Source organism: Triturus cristatus, chromosome 4_1, assembly GCF_964204655.1.
Source record: "Triturus cristatus chromosome 4_1, aTriCri1.1, whole genome shotgun sequence".
Classification (NCBI taxonomy): Eukaryota; Metazoa; Chordata; class Amphibia; order Caudata; family Salamandridae; genus Triturus; species Triturus cristatus.
In genome coordinates this window covers 920,833,185-920,855,727 of record NC_140585.1, presented here as the reverse complement: position 1 = coordinate 920,855,727, position 22,543 = coordinate 920,833,185, and the positions used below count along the sequence as shown (strand labels likewise).

At 43.0% G+C, this 22,543-nt stretch overlaps 1 long non-coding RNA gene across 2 annotated transcripts in view; it reads left to right on the top strand.

The window, feature by feature from the left end:
- LOC146855814 (uncharacterized) overlaps positions 1-6,917 on the top strand; it is an 82,475-nt gene extending 75,558 nt beyond the window's left edge. For both annotated transcript variants that reach the window (XR_014981398.1, XR_014981396.1), the window contains exon 3: positions 6,785-6,917. This is a non-coding gene — a long non-coding RNA (uncharacterized LOC146855814). The remainder of the gene's footprint in view (positions 1-6,784) is intronic.
- Positions 6,918-22,543: the final 15,626 nt, after the last annotated feature.

Here is a 22,543-nt window from a genome sequence, read left to right as displayed (position 1 = left end):
ATAAGTTCAGTGCAGAGAAATGTGGCTATATGGCTCAGTGCTCTGGCAAGGTAATGAGAGTGCAGTGTGTGATCATATGCTGAAGAACAAAGACCTCCATTACAGACCTCCATGTGTGGCGTATTCATTTGTAAGCTCCTGCAGTGGGGAGGACCTACATCCATATAACCCAATCCCCTCTTCCTCCACGCGCCTTATAAAATGAAATATTTAATCTGGTACTTGTGTAAAGAGCTTTAATACAGGCAAAGCTGGAACACAAATTCCTAAATAATCTGACTTGATGGTTCTTTTTAAGCAGCATGAGAGGTAAAGAGAAAACTCCTTTCAAAATATCTAGAATTTAAAATTCTATGTTTCTAACTATGATCCAGGTCAACAGCTAAATTCAAGTTAGTGTGTTTAATTCAAATGTTGAGACAGATTAATATACACCGATCAAAGCATTATGGTGTAAAAATACAAAGTAAACAGAATGAAGCTGAATCTTCAAAACCAATTAAGTCGGTTTAACAAAAAGAAAACTGCCCTCACTGTCTAGGATTATGCAAGTGTTGGTCATTCAGAGAGCTGAGGCTCAAGAGTACTACCAACAGGCCAAGGCTGACAGCAGAGAGATTAAGCAAGTGATGACGGATGTTACAACCAAGGTTACCCAGCTTTCTTCTGAGGTTACTGATTTATAGCAACGTGTTGCGGCTGTGGAAGATGCCAATACGTATACTGTGAATCTCGCAAAAATACAGGATTCGCAAATGCTGTTTGTGCAATCCAAGATTGAACATCTTGAGAATCAGCAGCGGTGCCAGAATTTAAGGATTTTTGGCATTCCAGAAGGAAGGGAAGGCAATGATCCACGGACTTTCACTGTCAGTCTTCTCCAGAAAGTGTTTTCTGACTTGGCAGACTGGGATAGGGAAACTCAGGTTCAACGGGCACACAGACGGCCTTTGTTTATTTTGCAGGGTAACCAAGTTAGGTCCAACCTTGCCCGGCCAATTCTTGTGTTTCTGGGCAACTTCCTCCTACGTCAAGCGGTCTATCTAAAGGCGCGTCCATCGGCTGCAGTCAAAGAGGATGCAATGTCTATCTTTGTGCGTTCTGACCTGTGTAAAGCAACACTGGACAGGCAATGGAGGCTTCGCCAATTAATGGATCCCTCAAAGACTGTGTGTTTGCAAGTGTTTTTGCAAGAACCGGTCCGTCTAAAGATTTTTAATGATGGCCGTCCACATGTTAAACAAGCCTTATCAAAGTGGCAGTCTATTGTTAAGGAATGACTTTATGTTCAAAGGTAGTAATCATTAGGACAACAGAGGGGAATAACCTGCAAACTTTTCTCTTGATCTATATTTCTAAAACTAATTTTTGTCTATTTTGGTCTTGCTATGTCACTGTGAAACATTGTGGAACACTTACATTGGGAGGTATGGGCAGGGTGCGGGGGGCCCTTGGACTAGTGGGAGGAGTAGAAGGGCTGTCTTCTCTATGCTGTCAATTTGGGACAACAAGGAAGGGGGCGATTCCTTTTCGTAGGCACTGGGGGGCAGTAGGAAGGGGAGGGTTTAAAAATGGCTGATTGGTCGACTGGTAGGAATTGGTGGTCAGGGAGGGGGGTTTAAAGAGCCACAGTTTAGTCAATCTCAAATTGGTTGAGCACAGGGGAAAGGTGCATGTAATGAGGGGGGAGATGATAGGATCGAGTTTACAAGCACTATTAAATGCCGGACCTTAAGTACATGTGTTGGAATGTCTCGGGGCTTAATCAGGCTGGAAAGCGCCGGTTAGTAATGGAGGAGCTCCGTGTATTTAAACCCCATATACTAGGGCTGGCTAAAACACATCTTGCCTATAAGGACAGAGCTCAGTTAAAACAGCTTGGTTATGATATAATTGTATGTACTTCGCAATCAATGTCTATTCGAGGGGTGGCTTTATTAAAGTCCAAGAGCTGTAGGGCTTCTGTCCTTCGAACATTAGCCGCCTCTAAAGGGAGATGGGCAATTGTCCAACTTATGATTTATGGGCGTAAGGTTAAAGTATGTATGGAATACAGCCCCAAAACTAATTGCCCGGATGTTGCTTTTCCTTTAAGTTCTGAGCTATTAGAGTGGGCTGGTGAGCTGATTGTTATGGGAGATTTTAATTGTATCCTAGATAGGAAGATTGATACTACTAATGCTACAGCTTGAGTTAGAATGTGTAAGACTAGGGCTGCTATTTTAGAACTCCTTCATATACATCAGTTGGAGGATTCTTGGAGGAGATTATTTCCAACTGTACCAGGTTATAAAACATTTTCATCCCCGCACAAACACATTTCGAGGATTGATATGATCTTTGTTAATAATATTATGTTGGAAAATGCATCCATAGAGGTATGTCCTAAAATTACATCAGATCACAATCCGGTGATGCTAACAGTGCAGTTTCAGCCTGGGATTAAAGAATCAGTTAGGGAATTTTCTTTTCCTAGACACTTCCTCAGTAATCCAGAGTATGTGGAATTTATGCAAGAAATACTTGGGGAGTATATAGAGAATAACTGGGGCATGGAGCCTATTGCAATAGTATGGGACTGTTTAAAGGCCTATGTAAGAGGGGTCACGCTACAATATATCGTAAAACAGAATTGGCAGGGTGCCTGCATGTTGGAGCTGGGACATAGGCTCTATTTAGATCTGGAGCAACAACATGCTAGAGCCATTGCATCAAAGGATATAGGCGAACAAATGATCTATCAGCAGGTTGTCGAGGTAAGAGCAAAGCTCAGTAGAAGGTTAAAGGATAAAGTAGCAAATAACTACCATAAGTACAAATCCAAACAGTATGTATACGGGGAAAGGGTGGGCCGCTTGTTGGCTAACCAGATTGCTGATCAAAGGGCTAGATCGAATATTAAATTAATTAAAGGGGTAGACGGTCTTGTTTACACTAGATCTATAGATATAGTGGAACAATTTAGGCTATTTTATGCTGACCTATATGGCGATTCAGTATGTTTCAGCCAACAAACTGCCTTGAATTATGTACAGGAGAGTGCAATGCCTGTTCTGAATCCACTGCTCTCCGAGCCATAGCAAAAAGATGTTGACGTTGGGGAAGTTGAGGAAGCGATTAGTGCTCTGCCAGCTGGCAAGACAGTTGGTGAGGACAACATTCTGCTTGAATTTTATAAAATCTTTAAAGATACATTAATACCTATCTTTCTTGCATTATGCAACAAAATTATTCAAGATGATGCCCCCTCCTCCTGGAATACTACCAATATTATTGTTTTCCCAAAAAAGGGGAAAGCAATTGATGATATGAGCTCTTATCGGCCCATATCGCTGATTAATGCTGATGCAAAAAAAAATCAAAAATTCTCGCATCCCGGTTGGCCCCAGTTATTCATCTTTTAGTCTCGGAACAGCAGCATGGCTTTGTCCCTGGTAGAGACACGGCTGTGCATATTAATACAGCTATTGCTGCGTTTGATATCTCTGGCCAATTGAGTCAGCAGTTTGGGATGTTGATGTTGGACGCTGAGAAGGCCTTTGACCGATTGACTTGGGGAGCTCTATGGTCGACATTGTCATCAATAGGTCTTGGTCAAAGGTTCATCTCGGCAGTACAGAAACTATATAGGAACCCAATAGCTGCGGTCAAGCTTAATGGACATTCCTCTTCCTACTTTGCTGTCCAAAAGGGTACACAGCAGGGCTGCCGTTATCCCCTTAATTTTTAGCTCTTTATATTGAGCCTTTTATTAAACATTTGCTGCGTAATGTTGAGATTCCTCCGGTTGTTCTTAATGGGCTGGAATTAAAACTAACCGCATACGCGGATTATATCGACATTTTTTCTATTAGACCAGTAAATGCTCTAGCTGAAATCATACAAGAGGCCCAGCGATATGGCTCTTTTTCTGGTTATAACCTAAACTTGAATAAGACACAGACAATTTTAAATTTCCAACTTGAAATGCCCCCAGTAACATTAGGGATTACAAGAACGGCAATATATTTGGGAGTCTGTTTTAGCAGCCAAATTGACGAGTGATTACACTAAGCTATGAGTCACTGCTTAAAAAGGTGGTGGCAAAACTGCGATGTTGGCATCAGCTTCCCCTTAGCATATATGGGAGGTGCAACGTTGTTAAAATGAATATTCTTTCGAAATTTTTTTACCTTTTCCGCATGATCCCGCTAAGGGTACCGCTGACGTTTTTTAAGCATTTAGATCGTGCCATTGGTAGCTTTATTTGGGGCTATCAGCGTGCAAGGAGAGCCATCCGGTATATAAAACTATCATACAAACAAGGTGGTTTTAAACTCCCGGATTTTAAATTGTACTTTTGGGCTGCATTCTCCGGTCGAATACAAAGTTTACTTAAGGGGCCCGATACTAGTACTATTTGGCTCTCATACCAACTGGCCTGTGGAGTCAATATGGGGTTTTTATTGTACAAAACATCTGACCCTAATTATTACAAGCGGGTTCGATTCAAGGTAGTCATGGACATTACTAGGATATGGCATGAAATTCGTAAGGAATATACACAACCAGATCTGCAAGTATATACTGCATTATGGGGAAATCCCATGCTGCCTGACATATTTCACGATTACGGTGGAAAAGAGTGGCAGCGCAAGGGTATAACACAGCTTAGTCAATTGTATGATGGACAGGGATTCCGATCTTTTTTAGCCCTGAAAGAAGAATTTGGGTTGCAACAGACCTATTTGTACAAGTATTTAGAAGTAAGGGATTTTTTCACTCGCGGTCGGGGCTTATTAGAGTTATCTAATCCTTCTGAGGTACTATCTGTATTTTTTCACACTACTGGCAGAGGAACTATTGGCAAAACTTATCAGAAACTTATAGCAGCTGTTAGTGATGACGGCATACGGATAGCAGTTAAGTTAAGTCGGATCTTCAATATTAATATAACTAAAGAGGAGGTACAGGAATCATTGGAAATTATAGATTCTGCAGTGACGTCAGTAAATTTGAAACTTCAGCAACATAGAGTTATATTTATGATCTATTACACCCCAGAGCGAATTTCTACGTGGGCTAACTCTCAATCAGCTGTTAAGTCATATTGCCCAAAGTTTAAAAATATGCTGCAGATTTACGTCACATGTTTATTACCTGTCCAATGTTGAATGCATTTTGGTCTGATGTAACCCAAGCGCTCGCAACATTGGTTGGTCATGATAACCAGATTTCAGAGAAGGAAATAGTGTTAGGGGTACTTTCAGATTGGGGTTGTCTTACAACATCACTTGTTTCAATCATTTTGGCATGTGCGCGTTTATGTATTGCTCGATCATGGATTCAAAGAGTGAGTCCAAACATTAATGAGTTTTGGGTCTTACTAAGGGAAATTTATTAAATGGAATTAACGCTAGCCAAAGCCAGAGGTCCGCGCTCATGGTTAAAATTTAAAAGGGTGTGGTGGTCCAGTCTTCAATGGGACTAAGAATATACAATATTATTTCTGTAAGCTGTCTCCCTTTGTTTTTTATGTGTGGTAATTGTAAGTGGATATGTCTACAGTTATGTTCTGCTCTTTCATGTGCTCTGATAATGATCACTGGTATTTTATTTCTGTTTTCTTTTGATGTAACGTATTTATACATGTGGCTGAGAATTTAAAAAAAAGAAAACTACTAATTTGATCACTGCAACAAAGTGCACTTTGGATTGCATCTAGCATTAAGCAAATGCCCTACAAATCCCTTAATGACCCTACACTACCATAAGATGAAAATCCCAACCTTAAGTCAGTCTAGAAAAGGTGGGGAAGAAAAAGGTGTCAGCAGTTAGAGCCTTCCTAAGACGTAACTCCAACCAGGCTCATGTAGCATGAAGCCACAAAGCTTAAGATGAGTTCTATACCCCCAAAGAGCACGAAAGAAGAGTGTCAGCTATCCCTACACTACTTCACAACATAAGCAAATGCTGAATTAAGGCACCTCCCATAGTGCTGCTAGTACATTTCCATTTCCAGCACCCTTTGGCTTCCTTTCTCCGTCTCCAAGTTCACACGCTGAGATATTTTGTATGTCTTTGATGCCATCTCCTTCTCCCACAAGAACTGGTCCGCCATCTCTTATCGCATTTCTCCTTCTCAGCCAACTCTATCTACTAAGAACAATAATTATTTCTCTACACTAATGAAGCCTGTCCACCTGCAGTGGGAACACAAGATACATGCAACATTCCACGAGGCAAGCAAAATACGAATTCAAACGTTAGCTGGAAATACATCAGAAATGCATTTCAGTCCCACAGCTAGGCTAAATTAACAATGCACAGGTTACATTATGTGTGCACTTCAATAAATAAATAAGCAATACTTTCAGCACATTTAAACAGTTATAAGTGGCAAGTCTTAATATACTAGAGGTTACGAGTGTAATATTTTTTAAAAATCAATAAAGACATGTAGTTTGTTATCCCTTCACGCAATAAAAATTCACCCCTTGTCAGTACATTTCTAAAGTGCAAACAAAAGACTGGTAAATCATGAAGAAACATAATCATCTTGTATTCCTCATTCATACATTTATTACACAGTATTTTTATGTGAGTGCTGACTAACCGTGATTATAACACACTCCTACTGTAAATTCAAAAGAGAGCTCAAACTACTCTCCTCCAATCCCCCCTCTGAAAGCGTATCAAGCCATCACCAAATCTTTATCATCTTATCAGATGATCTGTCAGATTGACCGATCTAAACTGTTGTGGTTGCAATTCAATTTCTTTTGAACTCTTCAAATTGTTTCAGAACATGATAGGGATCGGGACGCAAGAACAAGAGACCGCAGCCTTGAGGGGGAACGACCAATTTCTTCTACTTACCAGCCGTGAGGGGAATGGCCATCTTCTCTACCTTCCCGCCGTGAGGAGAACAGCTGCCGCTGCCTAATCCAGCCGTGAGGGGAACAGCGAGGGGAGGAACTGCACTTCCCAGCAGCCCTGAGTAGACGCCTGCCCCTGATGCTGCGCCCCACGCCCGGAGGCGCGATAAAACACACACAGACCTCCCACAGCACGAGACGCAGCACGGGTGGTGCGAGGGCATGCCCGGGCCAAGCCCGGGCCAAGGGCGGGCCCATCTGCACCCATCCGTGGCCGGAAGAGGCTGGGCTGGGCCCCATTATTAACATCTGGATCTAATACTCTGCAATAAGGTACTGTGAAATCGATCCTTCTTTGCTCAATTTTGATATACTGTACCACACTGTGTCGACAAGGCTGTTCAGGCTTACAGGATGAATAGATCCAAACATGGAAACGGTCAAGGGGTAGTGGGGACAATGGACGCCTTCCTGCTAAGGGCCGAGTCGACTCCTATACATGAAATTCAGTTGACCGAACGCAGATTGTCCTTGGACCCGCAAAATTTTCCACAACGTACAGCCCCTGTGACATTGGCTTCATCTGTCCCCCCTACATCCCATGTAACCCAAGTGTCCCAATCTAACTTGGCTATGCCACAAGCAGAGGCTATAAAGTCTCCGGGGTTTTGATAATTGTGATGGTCTGGGTGAAGGGAAAAAATCTGACACTCCGTGGAGGCCAAACGTGGTCACAAGAGGACAAAAAGCGAAAATCAATCATGGGAACAGTCTTGCACCTTCCCCCAAAAAAAGGAAGGGGCACGCATCAGATAAACAAAACAAGCCAAATAAGCAAACCCTTTCCTTCCCTAAGCCTCTGGGCATTAGGAGCAAACATGTTGAGACAGGTTGCAACCAAGGGGCCTATCAAGGTCAAGCAACGGATGATGCGGTACATATGGAAGCTCCAGCCAGCAAAGAGCTGGAAGACTCTTTTATGAAAAATTTAGAACATGTAATTTTAGCCCACTTAGACCCTATTTTAAAAAAGTTAACTGAAATGGAAGAACGGATACATTGTCTAGTTAAATCTTTGCCTAATATTCATGCATCTTTTATAACCGGTGGATCAGATGTGGCCGGGGGTGTTGCCAGGGATGGGGGCGTTGCCAGGGATGGTGATTTTTTTTTGTAAACATGTTTTTATTGCAGAAATAAGAGTAAGGCATCCGTGATTTCAACCTTTCACCACATGATATCTCAGAGCACACCCATCTTCGTAACATAGCACACAGCCAATCAGCCCACATCCCGGAGGCCGGGCGGCATACCAGTACATAAACTCTGAGCATCATAGCGATCAGTTCACAAAGTGGCAGGTCAACGGCCCAATTTAATAACTGCTTTTTTACCCACCCGCCTCAGTCCCCAATGCCAGGGATGGTGATGTACTGCATTCTGAACCTGCCCCTAGATTAGTGAGCCAGGTTGAATCCTCCTGTTTAAGGGCTGCACACCAATCCACAAATCGTATTGACATACACCATCGGCCAGAAGGGCCATCAACCAGGCAAGATCAGACGGTATATAGCTTAAGAAACAATCGAACAGCTATGTCTGGTAATATTTCTGTAGAAGGACCCCGAAATATAGGAGCCCCTAATAGTCAACTCTGTGGTCAAAGATCTTCTGGTCTCTCATGCTCTAATTTACACTTACCCCCAGAAGCAACACCATATATTGTGGTGTTGGCCAATGTTCCAACATTAGCAATCGGAGTCCTGGAGCACTGGTCAACCCTGAGGAATAAATCCCTTCACTTGTTGAGTGCTAGAACAGGTAACAGCAATAGGTTGCTATTTGAAGAATTTAAAATGGCCTGTCGTATAGGATGGGTGGGGAAATCTAACAAATCTTTCCAGGGGGATTGCATTGCATTGACCTTTAGTTCCCCAGCCTTAGTTAGGACCATATTAAAAAAGGTGGAGAATTGTTTTGTAAGCATGGAGGGGATGTCTGTTCTGCCCTTGGGATTCTTCTATCAACCATTAAGAACTAGCTGGCATACTGCTGAAGAAGGCAGACCTGTAGGGGCACACTTACCTCTTCCTCCTCCTCCTTGGTTTCACCCCAACCGCTATGAGGCTTTGAGTGACCTTGCCAATATAGACTGACTAACCACGGACAGAATTAATTCAGGGGAAATTGCTATTTCTGTAACTGTAGCAGATGTTGTAAGAAAGGACTCAGGTTGTATAGCGGCCACATTAACTATAAATACTCATGACACCAGCTCTTACTCTCATCAGCACCTGCACTCCGAGAATGCAGTTGATATAAGGACAGATTCTAATATTGGAGTCGATGACTTAAATGTTAATAACATTGTTGGAGATGAGCCTTTGGCTAGGAGCCCAAATGATAATGATATTGCCCACGAAACACCTGGGGTCCAGAATACCAGCATATGTCCTTTAAGGCTTATATCATGGAACATCGTGGGTATTTCTTCAAAATTAATAGATGAGGCTTGGTTGCAATATATGAAGACCTTTGATATTATCTGTCTCCAAGAAACCTGGAGTCGGGTCGATATCGCTATTGATGGATACCGTTCGTTAAATAAACATGCAAATCCATCCCCAGCAGGGAGGGCTAAGGGAGGCTTAGTGATTTTTATTTCACTCGTGTATGACTCAATTAGGACAGAGAGTATAATATATTCCCAATGGTACCAGCTTATTTTAATTTTTAATTTAACTGATGTAACAATTTTACTAATAAATTGGTACTATAATATTTTTGACTCTAATGTTAATGAGGTTATTAACACATTAAAAGAGGAGATCAATAAAGTGGCCTCAGATCATCAACCTTTGTGTTTAATTTGGGTGGGGGACTTCAACTGCACTATTTGTCCGTATAGCTCACACAAAGTGTGTGGGGTAGTGGATGTTGAAAGCCAACTTGTGTCGCATTTTAAACATACACCACAGGGCGACGCACTGAATACCATCATCTTGGTAAATGATCTTTGCATGATGAATACTGTGGTTAGAAAACCCTCTGCGCAGTTTCCAACCTATCAGGGGGGAGGTAGTGCGAGAACAATAGATTTTATGCTAATATCCAGTAAATATACATGGTTTGTAGATAGTTTCTCTGTTGAACCACACCCTGCTAGCGATCATAATCCTCTTACCTTATCCATGTATGTTACAGCACAGAAAACTAGAGGGGATAAATTCCCGCTAAACTACAACCGTAATCAAGGGGTTAAGCTGAAATGGAGCTCGGTAGACTCAAAGCATTTTGAGGAGACCATTTTAAAAGAAAATCAAAGTAATTTTTTTATCTGCCTAACCTTTGATTCCCCCTCAGACATGGTAATACGGTCTTTTGAATCAATTTGTGCAAATGTGGCCAAAAACTTCAATAGGCTGATTAGGAAGCGGGATCTGCCTAAAATTAGATGGTTTAACGCTGAGTGCTCCAAGATGCAAAGAGACCCCTGCAAGTGGTCCCTTGGGATATGGTCCAGGTAAAGTTAGCGAGACAGAATTACAAAAAAGTAATTAATTCCAGGAAAAATGAATTAAGAAAAACAGCCTGGGAGGAGTTAGAGAGAGCCAGCTCCCTTAAGGACTCTAAAAGTTTTTGGGAGGTTATAAACCGTCCGCTCTTCTCCACTGATGCTAGAAGCATGGACTCGACCATTACGGGTGAAACCTGGGAAGCCCATTTCTTAAAAATGTTCAATCCTCTGGGAATACCAATACAAGAACAAAGGGACGAGACAGTTATTAATTTACAATCTGCCAATGATTAAGTCTATCGCTTTCCCTAAGTGAGGTCTAAGATGCGATAGCTAAGGGTATATCTCTAAAAGCCCCAGGCCCAGATGGGGTTCCCCTAGATCTACTTAAAAGCAATTTTCAATTATGGGCACCCCTACTACTTAATGTTTTTAAAGATGTAATAATTGGACATATTCCATCATCATGGAAGGAAGCAGTGGTAGTACCAATTTTTAAAAAAGGAAACAGGAATGACCCCACGTGCTTTAGGCCAATTTCCCTAATAGATGCCACTTGTAAAGTCATGGAGAGGGTGATTTTGGCACGATTGGCGTCGTGGGCAAATGCCTCTGGATTGATAGCCAATACCCAATATGGATTTAGAAAGGGGATGGGAACAAATGAACAGTGTCTTAATTTATCATTGATTATGGGCAAGTACATGAGGGCCAGGGGGATCTTGATTCACCTGGCCTTCATGGACTTGTCCAGCGCCTTCGACACTGTCTGTAGGGGGACGTTATGGACGCTGATGGGGGAAATGGGTTTTGAAGAACCCCTCATCACCCTACTATGTAGGCTGCATGAGTCTACTTCTGTAGCGGTTCGTTTTGGGTCAGGAGGTGAGAAGATCAAGCCGATTGCCTCTACGGAGGGGTTTGCCAGGGATGTATCCTGGCCCCCTTCCTATTCCTTATATATACAAATGGTTTAGAGGCATTCCTGCTTAAACAACATCTGGATTTTCCAAAAATAAATGGCAAACTGGTCCCCCTGCTATCATACGCCGTTTTCACTGATTTTATGTTAACCCTGGACCTTAAAGTAAATTTGAGCACATCATTTGTTATGGTCTGTGGCCCAAAGAAAACAAACTAAAACTAGGAAATTCATGGTGAAGGGAAAAATTATTGAAAAGGTGCCCAGCTTTACTTACTTAGGTAATGTTTTTAATAGTAAATTAAACTGGGATGACCTCGTTATTGTGAGGACCCAACAGACTAGTAGAATAATAGAAGGGCTTTTCCGCTCTGCTTGCAAATTGGGACACAAGCCGGTAGCAGAGATGATAACTCTATACAAATTAAAATGTCGATCTGTAGCTGCCTTTGGGGCTGGAGTATGGGGTTATTATACGAGCTACCAGATTCAGATTTTAGAGAATACATTTTTTAAAAGATTGTTAATGATTCCTAGTGGTTCACCAACATTGTTTTGCCATTCCGAGGTGGGCCTGGAATTTGTGAAAGACAGGATAAACATTGGCCCACTCATCCTATGGGGGAAAATCTGGTCCTCAGACCTAATATTCTCTAGGAGTATACTTAGGGATTGTATGAACTTGGACAATGCAATGTCACTCCCTTGGTTATCATATGTAAGGAACACCTTTTGTAAGATTGGACTAGAAGAATATTATAATAACCCAGAAACTAAGCAGAACAATTGGAAAATGGTTATCAAAAATGCATACTGTATTGAATTAAGTATGTCTAACCAGGATCGGGGAATGTTGGATGGTGGGATGCCAACTTATCAGCAATTTTACCTGTCTTTTACCCTGCATGCACAATCGCGTTTCCTGATGACTAGATTAAGACTCGGCACATTGCACTTTTTAGTGGCTTATCCAAAACAGGTTGGTTGGTGTGAGAGACTAACCCCCTGCCCATGTAATAATTTGGACAGACAGAGCACAATGCACTTTATGTTGTTTTGTTCATTGTATGCAGCCCCTAGAGCACGTTTTATAAAGCCCTTATTGAAAACCATTCGGCCTTGCTCTTAAATGGAGGGCTTTGATCATTTGAGATCATTATCTACGGATGAAATCTATAGTGCAGTGCTTAGTTTTATTAGAATAGCATTTTCAATCCGAAAACGCTATGAATTGTGAAAGGAAATAAAATGTTATATTTATTGTAGGTCCTTTTATGAATCAATTTTATGTATAAAATGTGATTTTGAAGGCTGGGTGAATTTTAAAACTGATTGAGTCTTGCTGGTATCATAATAATTACTGCAGAAAATATGTTCATTCCTCATAAATGTTTTTAATTGTATTTTTATATTTGTATATATGCATACTTTTATGATTCACAAGAATCGAATAAAGTTATTTGAACTGAACTGATAGTGATTGTCTTTCTAGTTGTATCTCTCTTGATTTCTGACTCTGTCCCTTCATTTCTAGACATTTCTTGTACCCTTTGACAGCACCCACCAAGGTAAGCGCACAAATGCCAATGATTAGCAAAGGTTTCAGGATTAGTCAACTATACCACTTCCCAGGTTTGCAAACAATCTACCAACAGCACTAAATCAATTTCCAATTGAATCCCAAACTCCTTCAGTTGGCAATCCCCTTAAATCAGGAATGTCAGTGATGTTCTTCATATACTTTTATAAATCTCTGCTCTTATAAAGGATATAAGTGCAACACTGCTGAATCCTTAGCATCTGGAAGACTCCACCTTCTTTTGCAAGTAGGATGTCTAAAGCAAGACGGTTCTGCAAAACCATTGATCCAATAGCAACTATCTCAGTGTTCATGGGCAACAAGGATCCAGCAGTGCTAGTAGATAACTTATCAACCAGGGTAGGCAGTGTCCAAATCTTAATGTCATTTAGTATCACACCACCACTAGGTATATTAGCCCCAAAATTATCTCCCACAAATCACTCCTGCACTCAAACCAAGTCTATGTCCTGACTTCTCCTCCCAAACAACGTGACAGATTTTTGGAAATACCACACCCAAACAACACGTTCCATACCACCTAATGGGTAATTTGAAAAATTTGAAATAAGCATTCCTCCCACAAGTGTAATAAACTCCAGGAATCACTGGGTCTCTCCTGTCCACAGACAGCTTCCAAGATCCATGAACTTCAAATGGTGTGATCACATTCACTATTCCCTGCAATTATGAAACAGTAATCACTTTGTGGTGGTGTACACACAAGTTCCCTCCATGTTGCCAATTCAATGACAATGCTCCAGTGTTTTCTGCGGTCTGATGGTCCCTTTTCTCTTGTGTCCACTTGTGAATACGAAATCCAATCTTAGCATTAGCTACCACTGCTCTAAATCTATCTTCTACTTGATCAATTAATTTATTTTTAATTCCTGTGAGTGCACAAGTTAAGTTATGTTGGTGTGCATACGCAGTATCTATTATGTGTGGTGAAACAAAATATTTACCAGCAAACTCAGCCTTTTTGGCATTCGCATGTTTGTTCAGGTGCTTAAACAGTCGCACCACTGCCTGCTCTTAAAAAATGATTTTACAAACATTCACAAAGGGGAAGGGGTCCCATGGGGTTTCCTGGGTTTCCCTTGGGTTTCATGCGAGGGGTAAGAAAAGAAAGCCTGCACAGATCAATAACCATGAACCATTCGGCCTCACATGGAACCTGAAACAGTATCACATATGGAGTCGGTACCATGGGACAACAAAGAACAACCACATTATTAATTTTGCGGAGATCCAGCATTATGCTCTACTTACCGCTAGGCTTCTGTGTGCCCAGGATGGGAGAGTTGCATGGACTCTTCAGGATCTCCCTCAAAATTGCTCAACATAGATTCAATCACAGGCGTGATCCCAGCAATGGTCTCGGGCATCAAATTGTACTGTGGTGTTCTTTGATATTCTTCATTGAGCATAATTTGTATACGGACAGGCTCAACTCCTTTGATGAGCCCAACGTACTTTTCTGTAAAATCCCAGACTGTTCTTGCCACTGTCTCACTAAGATCTAGCGGCAGGTCCTCAGTCATTAGTAAAGGGAACAATGTGCTCCCAAATCTTGATTTGCCAGTTAAACCACCACATAATCATCCTCATCCTTGGTCTTTATTTCGTTTGTTGAGATTTGTTGTGCAGTTTAACTTGCACAACAAATCTCGTCCCAATAGACTCACAGGGCTTGAATCACACACCACAAACTGATGATGATCCTCAAAAGTTCCTATCTTTACAGGAACTTCTTCTCTCAAGGGATTTGATAAGTTCCTATTTGTGACACCTACAACTTGGATTGTTTTTCCCGAAAGGGGTCGGTTAGGAGCTTCTGCTATTCTCACAGTAGAGCGGATAGCACTAGTATCAACCAAAAAGGTGACATTGTGACCATCTACATTGACATAAGGACCACTCTGATCTACCTCTAAGACTGCGCCATGTACACTCCCCTCTCAGGCACCGTCATAACCACTCATCGGTGCCAGAATCATAGAAAACGTTAAACATGGGATACTGCTTAAATGGAACATTATTATAAGAGACATTCTGTGAAGCTTGCGGTGGCATCGGAGGCTGTGGCATCTGCATCAACGGGCCTTACGGTCCTCTTATCTTTTGAGATCTCGGTCTAGGCATGATCGGAGGTGACGCAACATTTCCCTGTAGCTAAGTAAACCACCCATTTTGATCTTGATTTGCTCGATTTAGGCGATATTCGCACTTCCAATGCCCCACTCTATTGCAATAATGGCAAGGGATGGTTTTCTTTAAGGTAGCCACATACACTCCAGCCTTTGGGTTTGCCAGAACACCCCTGCTGCTTCATTGCCCCTGCATTACTCCACCCTGCTTCACCGGGACTCCTTGCTGGTAAGGGCCGGTCATAGGAGCAACATTTCCGCAATAGGGTTGACCCTGACCGCCTCTCCGAACAGACTTTGCACCAAAAGCTGCTCTTTCATCCTTTTATGTCTCACCTCGATTTCATCTCTTCAGTATTTGGCATAACCCAGAATTTTGTCAATAGATTTGTTCTGCAAGAATATCAAATGCTGTTAATCATCAAGCTAATTTCAGTTTGCAACCCTGTCACAAATTTAAACACAATCTGTCCAATGTCCTTCGATTCAAGAGTGTCAATTCCAATGCACTGCTTAAAAGCCTGCAACAGCCTCTCATAGTAAGCGTGAATAGTCTCCTTAGGTTCCTGTGTGGTTCTGTCAATTTTAAGCAAATCAGCATTTTGTGGGGCCACCTTAGCCTTTAACCAAGGAATCACCTGAATATATTTTTTCTTCACCATTTAGGCCCACTATCTGGTCATTCTACAGCTATTTTACATGCCGACCACAAATCACTTAGAACAACAATTTCAAATGGCGTACTGAGATCGATATACAAAACCTTTGAGATTTTCACAAAATGATCGACCTGCTTGTACCACTCTACTGGTTTTTCTCTCAATCTTGGAAAGTCATTGGTAAATGCAGCTAAATCACCCCTACTGCAAGGCACATTTACATATCCTCCACTTGGCACCATTCATAAAGGGAAGGCTTGAACAGTCGCTCCCTTCTCTTTCGCAGTCTTCCTTTTCACCCATCTCTCTTCCCACTTATCCAAAGCACTCTAGATTTGAATATATAAAATCAGTTCTCTAATCTGTGTTTTGAATCCTGGCACCCTCAAATTCTTTATGTCTTGATCACTAAAGACAAGCCGATGATTCTTCTGAAATGCCTTAGTCCTTTCCATGTCTACCTCAAATTTTCTGGCCAATTCAGATAACTTTGTGTGCGCCTCTCACACTCTTTAGTAACATCTTTACTCATCAACATCAATTCATTCATTTGGTAGGAGTCTATTTGATAAAACTCCAATGATACACTTATCATTGCATCCAACTCAGTTTTCAACTTGAGCACATCCACCAAATCCACCCTTATGGCGGACTTAATAGTTCCTTGGCTCGGCTATCTATTCTGGCTCTCACTAGTGTTGCTACGTTCTTTCAACCACTTCTCTAAGTCCAAGAAATGAAACAGGGTTTGGCTCTCAGGTGACTTAGGTGTATTGCCTGTCTCTCGAGGCATGCTATTTTGCACTCTGGGAAGTGTGTCACACACACGTGTGTCTAGCCCCGTAACCTCAAAAAGGGGTCTGACAGTTCCAGACCCAACGGGAACTGCTGAGGAATCTTCAGTCACCACACAAGGTGTACTCATATTCATTGGTGTTAAGGGAACAAACCTCGTGTGAGGATCCTCTACTTTTTACTGTAATGTTCCCCCTCTTTTACTATGGGCATCCCTTGATCTCCATTTCCCTTGGGTTTAAATCCTATATGGGAACGATAGGGCCAATGGTAACCAGTACTGTAAAAGCATCCAGAACCCTTGTGGTAGGATGGGAATTACAACGTCCTGAAACTTCTGAGACACCTGTTTGCACCTCTTATCTCCTCTCAACATGGCACGACCCTGTCAAAATGATCCCAACAACTTTCGGGTTGGGAGCCAAGGGAGCTGAAGCGCTTATAGAGCTACTAGTGGCATCTAGACGTTGCCCATTTCCAAGGCATGCCTGGCTATATGGGGGTGGACGTTCCGCCAACAATCCGTCCAACAGACTGTCACCCATTTCACTGTAGCTGTCCTCTCATCCCTCACCTTCATCACTCTTTTGTCCTTTTTTCTTTCCTTTCCCCAGCCCGTCCCCATTAGCCACTAATGTAGGGTACAATCTCGCTCCCTCAATCATATCTACTCTCCATCTCTTTTGCTTCTCATCCCGTTGTGCATCTTGGTAAGCATGCAACGCTTTTTTCATCTTTCCCTGATAGCGATCTGTCTGCTTAGCATGTGCTGCACGCATCCATGCATCAAGTGCTTCAAATTGTGTGGATCTAGGTAATAGCTTCATTGCAAATAACATTCCCCTCAAGTGATTGATTACTCTCGAATTTAATGTGCATAGCGTGGAAATGTTAATGCACCCTCTTTCTCAGTGACCTTATGCCAATTCTTAAGCCTAATGATAGTGTGAAGCCCTATGTTCATCGCCATATAGTGAGCTGGCATCTCCTCCGGGGGTGGCTCTTCCCCATTCTATTAAGACCATGCACATCACCTCTAAACATCTCTCTGATCACTTTAAAACACTGCATTTTACTTTTCTCGTTGACAATTTATAATTATATTTCAAATTTCAATCCTCTGAGTTACAACAACAATACAGTTTCAAATATCTGATCCAACACATCCCAGCACGGTTCACTCTGATGTCACTTTCACTCCTCGCAGCAGCTCACCCTCCTTCACACACACACATTCCCTTTGAAACAACAACTGTCTGCTCCACTTAAAGAATCGATAGAATTCAATCACACATAGAATGAACACACTCGCACATGAAACCTCGACCAGTAGGGAATCAGCTGAATCAGTATAGTTTCCCTTCTGCACAAAAAGGTCTACCACACTATTTACAACTGTTTCATTCACACAGAGTATCTGTCTCCGTGGGGCCACCCACAACATCTCCCAATGAACCCCCACAAAACACAGCAGACAAATACAACATGGTGTCTTCTGCACCTTACTATGTATCCCGGGATCTTAGGCCACGTCAGGCCCAATAACAACTTCAACAATATCTTGTCACCACATTCACACACTTCTCACAACATCTCCACCAGACATCACACAACCAAATTTCCACCGCAATATAGCATATTGTCACACATACACAACCCTAGTAATACTCACTCCTCCTCTGCCACTGCGTTTACCATGCGTGACTGGAATGCCGCTTGTCCTCCAATTCTCAATCGTAGGCACTAGACTTGGGACGTTGGGGTAAGGCTCTAGGCTAGTCTAATTTCGGTTCTAAATTTTCTCTTACTTTGAGGTCCCTCTTGAAGCAAAATGAGATTTGTTACTTATCACAGGGGAGGAGACTTTGTCTAGATAAACTTATGGTTGGCACTGGCCACGGTGGTGGCAAAGCACAATATAGTGAGGTGCTGGGGGGCGGCTTCTCTGCTGAGAGTAGTTGACTGGAAAACAGATTTGAATTGGTGCTGGCGAGCTGAACATAGAATATACATAAGCAGAGGGTGCCCACGTAAATGGGAAAAAGTATGAGGTGATTGGCAGGCATATCGGGATCTGTAGGAAGGGACTTTAGTTATAGGAAGAGAACCACTATAACCTTGTTATGATAATTTAGTTAAATGACATTTGATGTGACCACTGTACTCATGACTTACTGATTGATGATATACTGTATAATGTGTCCTCCATGTATTGTTGACTGAGCACAGTGAAAATAAAAAGAAGTTTTAAAAAAATGTTTTATCTTACTTCAAGTGCAGAACCATCCTCTGTAGCTACCATCTGTTAAAGCTGGAACCCATACTCCTAAATAATCTAACTTGATGGTTCTCTTTAAGCAGCATAAGAGGTAAAGAGAAAACTCCTTTAAAAATACCTAGAATTTAAAATTCCATGTCTCCAAGTAAGAACCCAGGTCGACAGCCAAATTCATGTTAGTGTGCTTAATTCAATTTTTGAAACAGATTACTTTACACTAATCAAAGCATTATGGTGTCCAAATACAAAGTAAACAGATTGAAGCTGAATCTTCCAAACCGACTACGTCGGTATAACAAAAAGAAAACGGCTAACTCAATCACCACAGCATATGTTATCAAAAGATAAAAGAGCACTTTGGATTGCATCAAGCCTTAAGCAAAAGCCCTAAAAATTCATAACTGTCCTTACACTACCTTAAGGTGGAAATTCTAACCTAAAGTCAGGCCAGCAAAGGTGGGGAAGAAAAAGGTGTCAGCTGTTAGATCCTTCCTAAGATGTACATCCAATCAGGGTCATGTAGCATGAAGCCACAAAGCTTAAGATGAGGTCTATACCTGAAAGAGCACTAAAATAGAGTGTCAGCTATTCCAAACTACATCACAACATAACCAATCGCTGAATTGAGGCACCTCCTAAAGTGCTGCAAGTAAATTTCCAATTTCCAGCCCCCTCCGGATTCCTTTCTTCGCCTCAATGTTCATACACTGAGATATTTTGCACATCCTTGATGCCATCTCCTTCTCCCACGAGCTAGTCCTCCATCCGTTATTGCAATTCTCCTTCTTAAGCCACTATATCTACTAAGAAATTCTTTCTACCAAATAATGAAGCCTGTCCACCTGGAGTTGGAACCGAAGATACATGCAATATTCTATAAAGCAAAAAAAATACGAATTCAAATGTTAACTAGAAAATACATCAGAAATGCATTTCAGACCAACAGTTAAGCTAAATTAAAAATGCACAGATTACATTATGTGCGCATTTCTATAAACAAATAAGCAATACTTTCAGCACATTTAAACAGTTATAAGTGGCAAGTCTTAATTTGCTAGAGCTTATGAGTGTATTATTAAAAAGGTCAATAAACACATGTAGTTTCTTATCCCTTCCCCTAGTCAGTGTAGCAGGCGCCCCTGAAAGCATGGTAGGTTCAAGACAGCGCAGCACCGCACGGGTACCAAACACACCTGGTATGCTGCTTGGTGAGTGATCACGTGTGATCACCACCCATTTATTTATCCCCTCGGAACAAGCCCAGTCATGAGGGATGTGTAATGATACATTTTAGGGGTGAGGTCAGGTGGCTCTCTTCATCCCTCTCCTCTTTTAATCAAAGCATACATAAGTAACCAAAACTTTTATGCACATTTACAGACAAAATCTCTTAGCTTCTGGCTGGGCGCCGGGTTCGGGCCAGCTGATACTGCTGACTTCTCGTTGCCACACTCTGCTCTTGTTCGCCAGCACGATCTTCATCCGATGTACTTTCGGACCGTGCCATCTAACTCTCCCGTGCTTGACTGCCAGGCCCTACACCTCCAGTTGGCTCTCCGGTTGTCGGTTGGGGTGTGGGCGGCATGCCAGCTTCGTTGGCCACATGAGGTGGGTGTTCCTGGTCTTTCACGTTGCTTTCTGCCCACCTCCGGACACTGGCAGGTGCGGTATCTGGGGGAACACTCTTGAAGGAGGCCACGTTCCTCACAACCGTATGTCGGCCTCACCTGGCTGTTATCATGGTGCCATCAACCTGCACTACTGTCCATACTTCTGGTTCGTAGGGTGTACGGAATTTCCACCCTGGGTGTCGGTCTTTGATTACCACTTGCGATCCGAATTTCAAACACAGAGCCCTCACATGACGATCTTGGGAGGTCTTCTCACTGGTTGTTTGCCGCTTCTGCTGTACCTTTTCCACGTCCACACTTGGTGGCACCCATTCAGTCTTCCAGAATGACGTCCCTAGACGACCGTCGAAATTGGAGGGTTGCAGGGCACACCCCATGGTGGAGTGCAGGGTCTTCTGGTAGGCCAGGAGGAACTGGTAAAAACATACTTCAGCATCCTGGTTCTGATCTACTCCGATTCGGAGGGCTCGATTCAGTGTGCTCATGAATCTTTCCACCTCCTCATTTGGCTGCGGCCATTGGGGTGTGATTCTCCGGTGATGAATGGCCCCCTCGTGTCAGAATGTCCTGAAATTCCTGCCCTTGGCAGGGGGGGTCCATAATCGGTCTACACTCATCCCGGCAAGCCAAACATCGCGAAGGTCTTCTCCAGCATGGACAAATGCGATGAAGGGTACAAGTTCAACCACTGGAAATATGGAGAACGAGTCTATGATCACCAGGGTGTTCTTCCCATCGGGAAAACTCCGAAGTCGACGCTAACCCTTTCCCACAGAGTGAGGCACGGTGCTTCCATCAGTACGGGCGCTGGATCAGGATCCCTTCCGGTGATGCTGTACGGGTGGCAGCATCTGAGTTCCTCGTCAATTAGCTCATCTATGCCTGGGAACCACACTTTCGCTCTGAGCCTTGCTTTGGTCTTGGCGGCCTCTTGGTGGCCTTGATGGGCGAGCATGACCATCCGACTCTGAAAGGCTCTTGGGGATGACAATCCTTTGCGTGCGCAGAACCAAACCCGACCCACTCATACTCAGTTTGTGTCGTGTCCTCCAGACCTGGTAGTGCGTGTTCTACTCATCCGCCAACATCTGCTTTGATCCTTCCAGGAATTTGTATGATTGTCCTTTTTCCAAGGTTTCCTTCACCTTTCGCAGAGTGTCTTCAGCATCCGTGGCTTCCTTTATGACCTCTCGGTTGACGGCCACTGGACAGGCGTGATGCTCCACCATGTTCACAAAGCATTCCGTGTGTTCTTCTTCCAGGGTCTGTTCTCTCGGGGTGCTTGGTGCGGGGTGGCGTGATAAAAAATCAGCTGGGACACCATGCCTGTAGACCAGCTGAAACGAGTAGGTTTGGAGCTATATTGCCCATCGTTCTATTGTTAGGGTGCCAGGCGGGATGATCTGCTGAACAGCAGCAGGGGTGGCTTATGAACCGTCACTACCCTGAACGGGTGACCACATATAAGTAGGGATGGAAGGACTGGCAGGCCCATTGGATGGGTAGCGCCTTGTGTTTTATTTGGGCATACCTGGTCTCGGTCTGCGACAGCGCCCATCTCGCGTAGGCCACTGGGACGTACTCCCCTCAAGCACCTTCCTGCAGGAGGACGGCTCCCAGCCCCAAGGGGCTGGCCTCCACAATCAACTCGATTTTCTTCTGTGTGTGGAAGTAGGCCATTGTGGTCTGATCCAGAAGTGATTTCTTGATTTATTGAAACGTGACCTCTTCCTTGGGACCCCATGACCAAGGCACGCTAATCTTTGTGAGTTGGCGCAGTGGATCTGAAAAAAGTGGCCAGGCTAGATATGAATCTTCCGCAGTACGTTACCATGCCAAGGAATCTGCGCAGTTCAGTTGGGTTTTGCAGAACAAGGGCCCCCAGATGTCTTCTGCTTACCTGGGATCGACTTGGACACCTTCGTGGGAAAACACGTATCCAAAGAAATCGATAGAGTTCTGATAGAATGAGAACTTTTTCTGGTGTAGGGTGAGGCCACAATCTGTCAGGCGCTGTAGCGTGGCATGCAGTCACTCATGGTGTTGGAATATATGAGGATGCCATCACTCAGGTTTATGACGCCCACCAGCCCTGAGAGTGTTTCTCTGAAGGCATTCTGAAACACCTCCGCTGCTGAGGAGACACCGAAGCTGA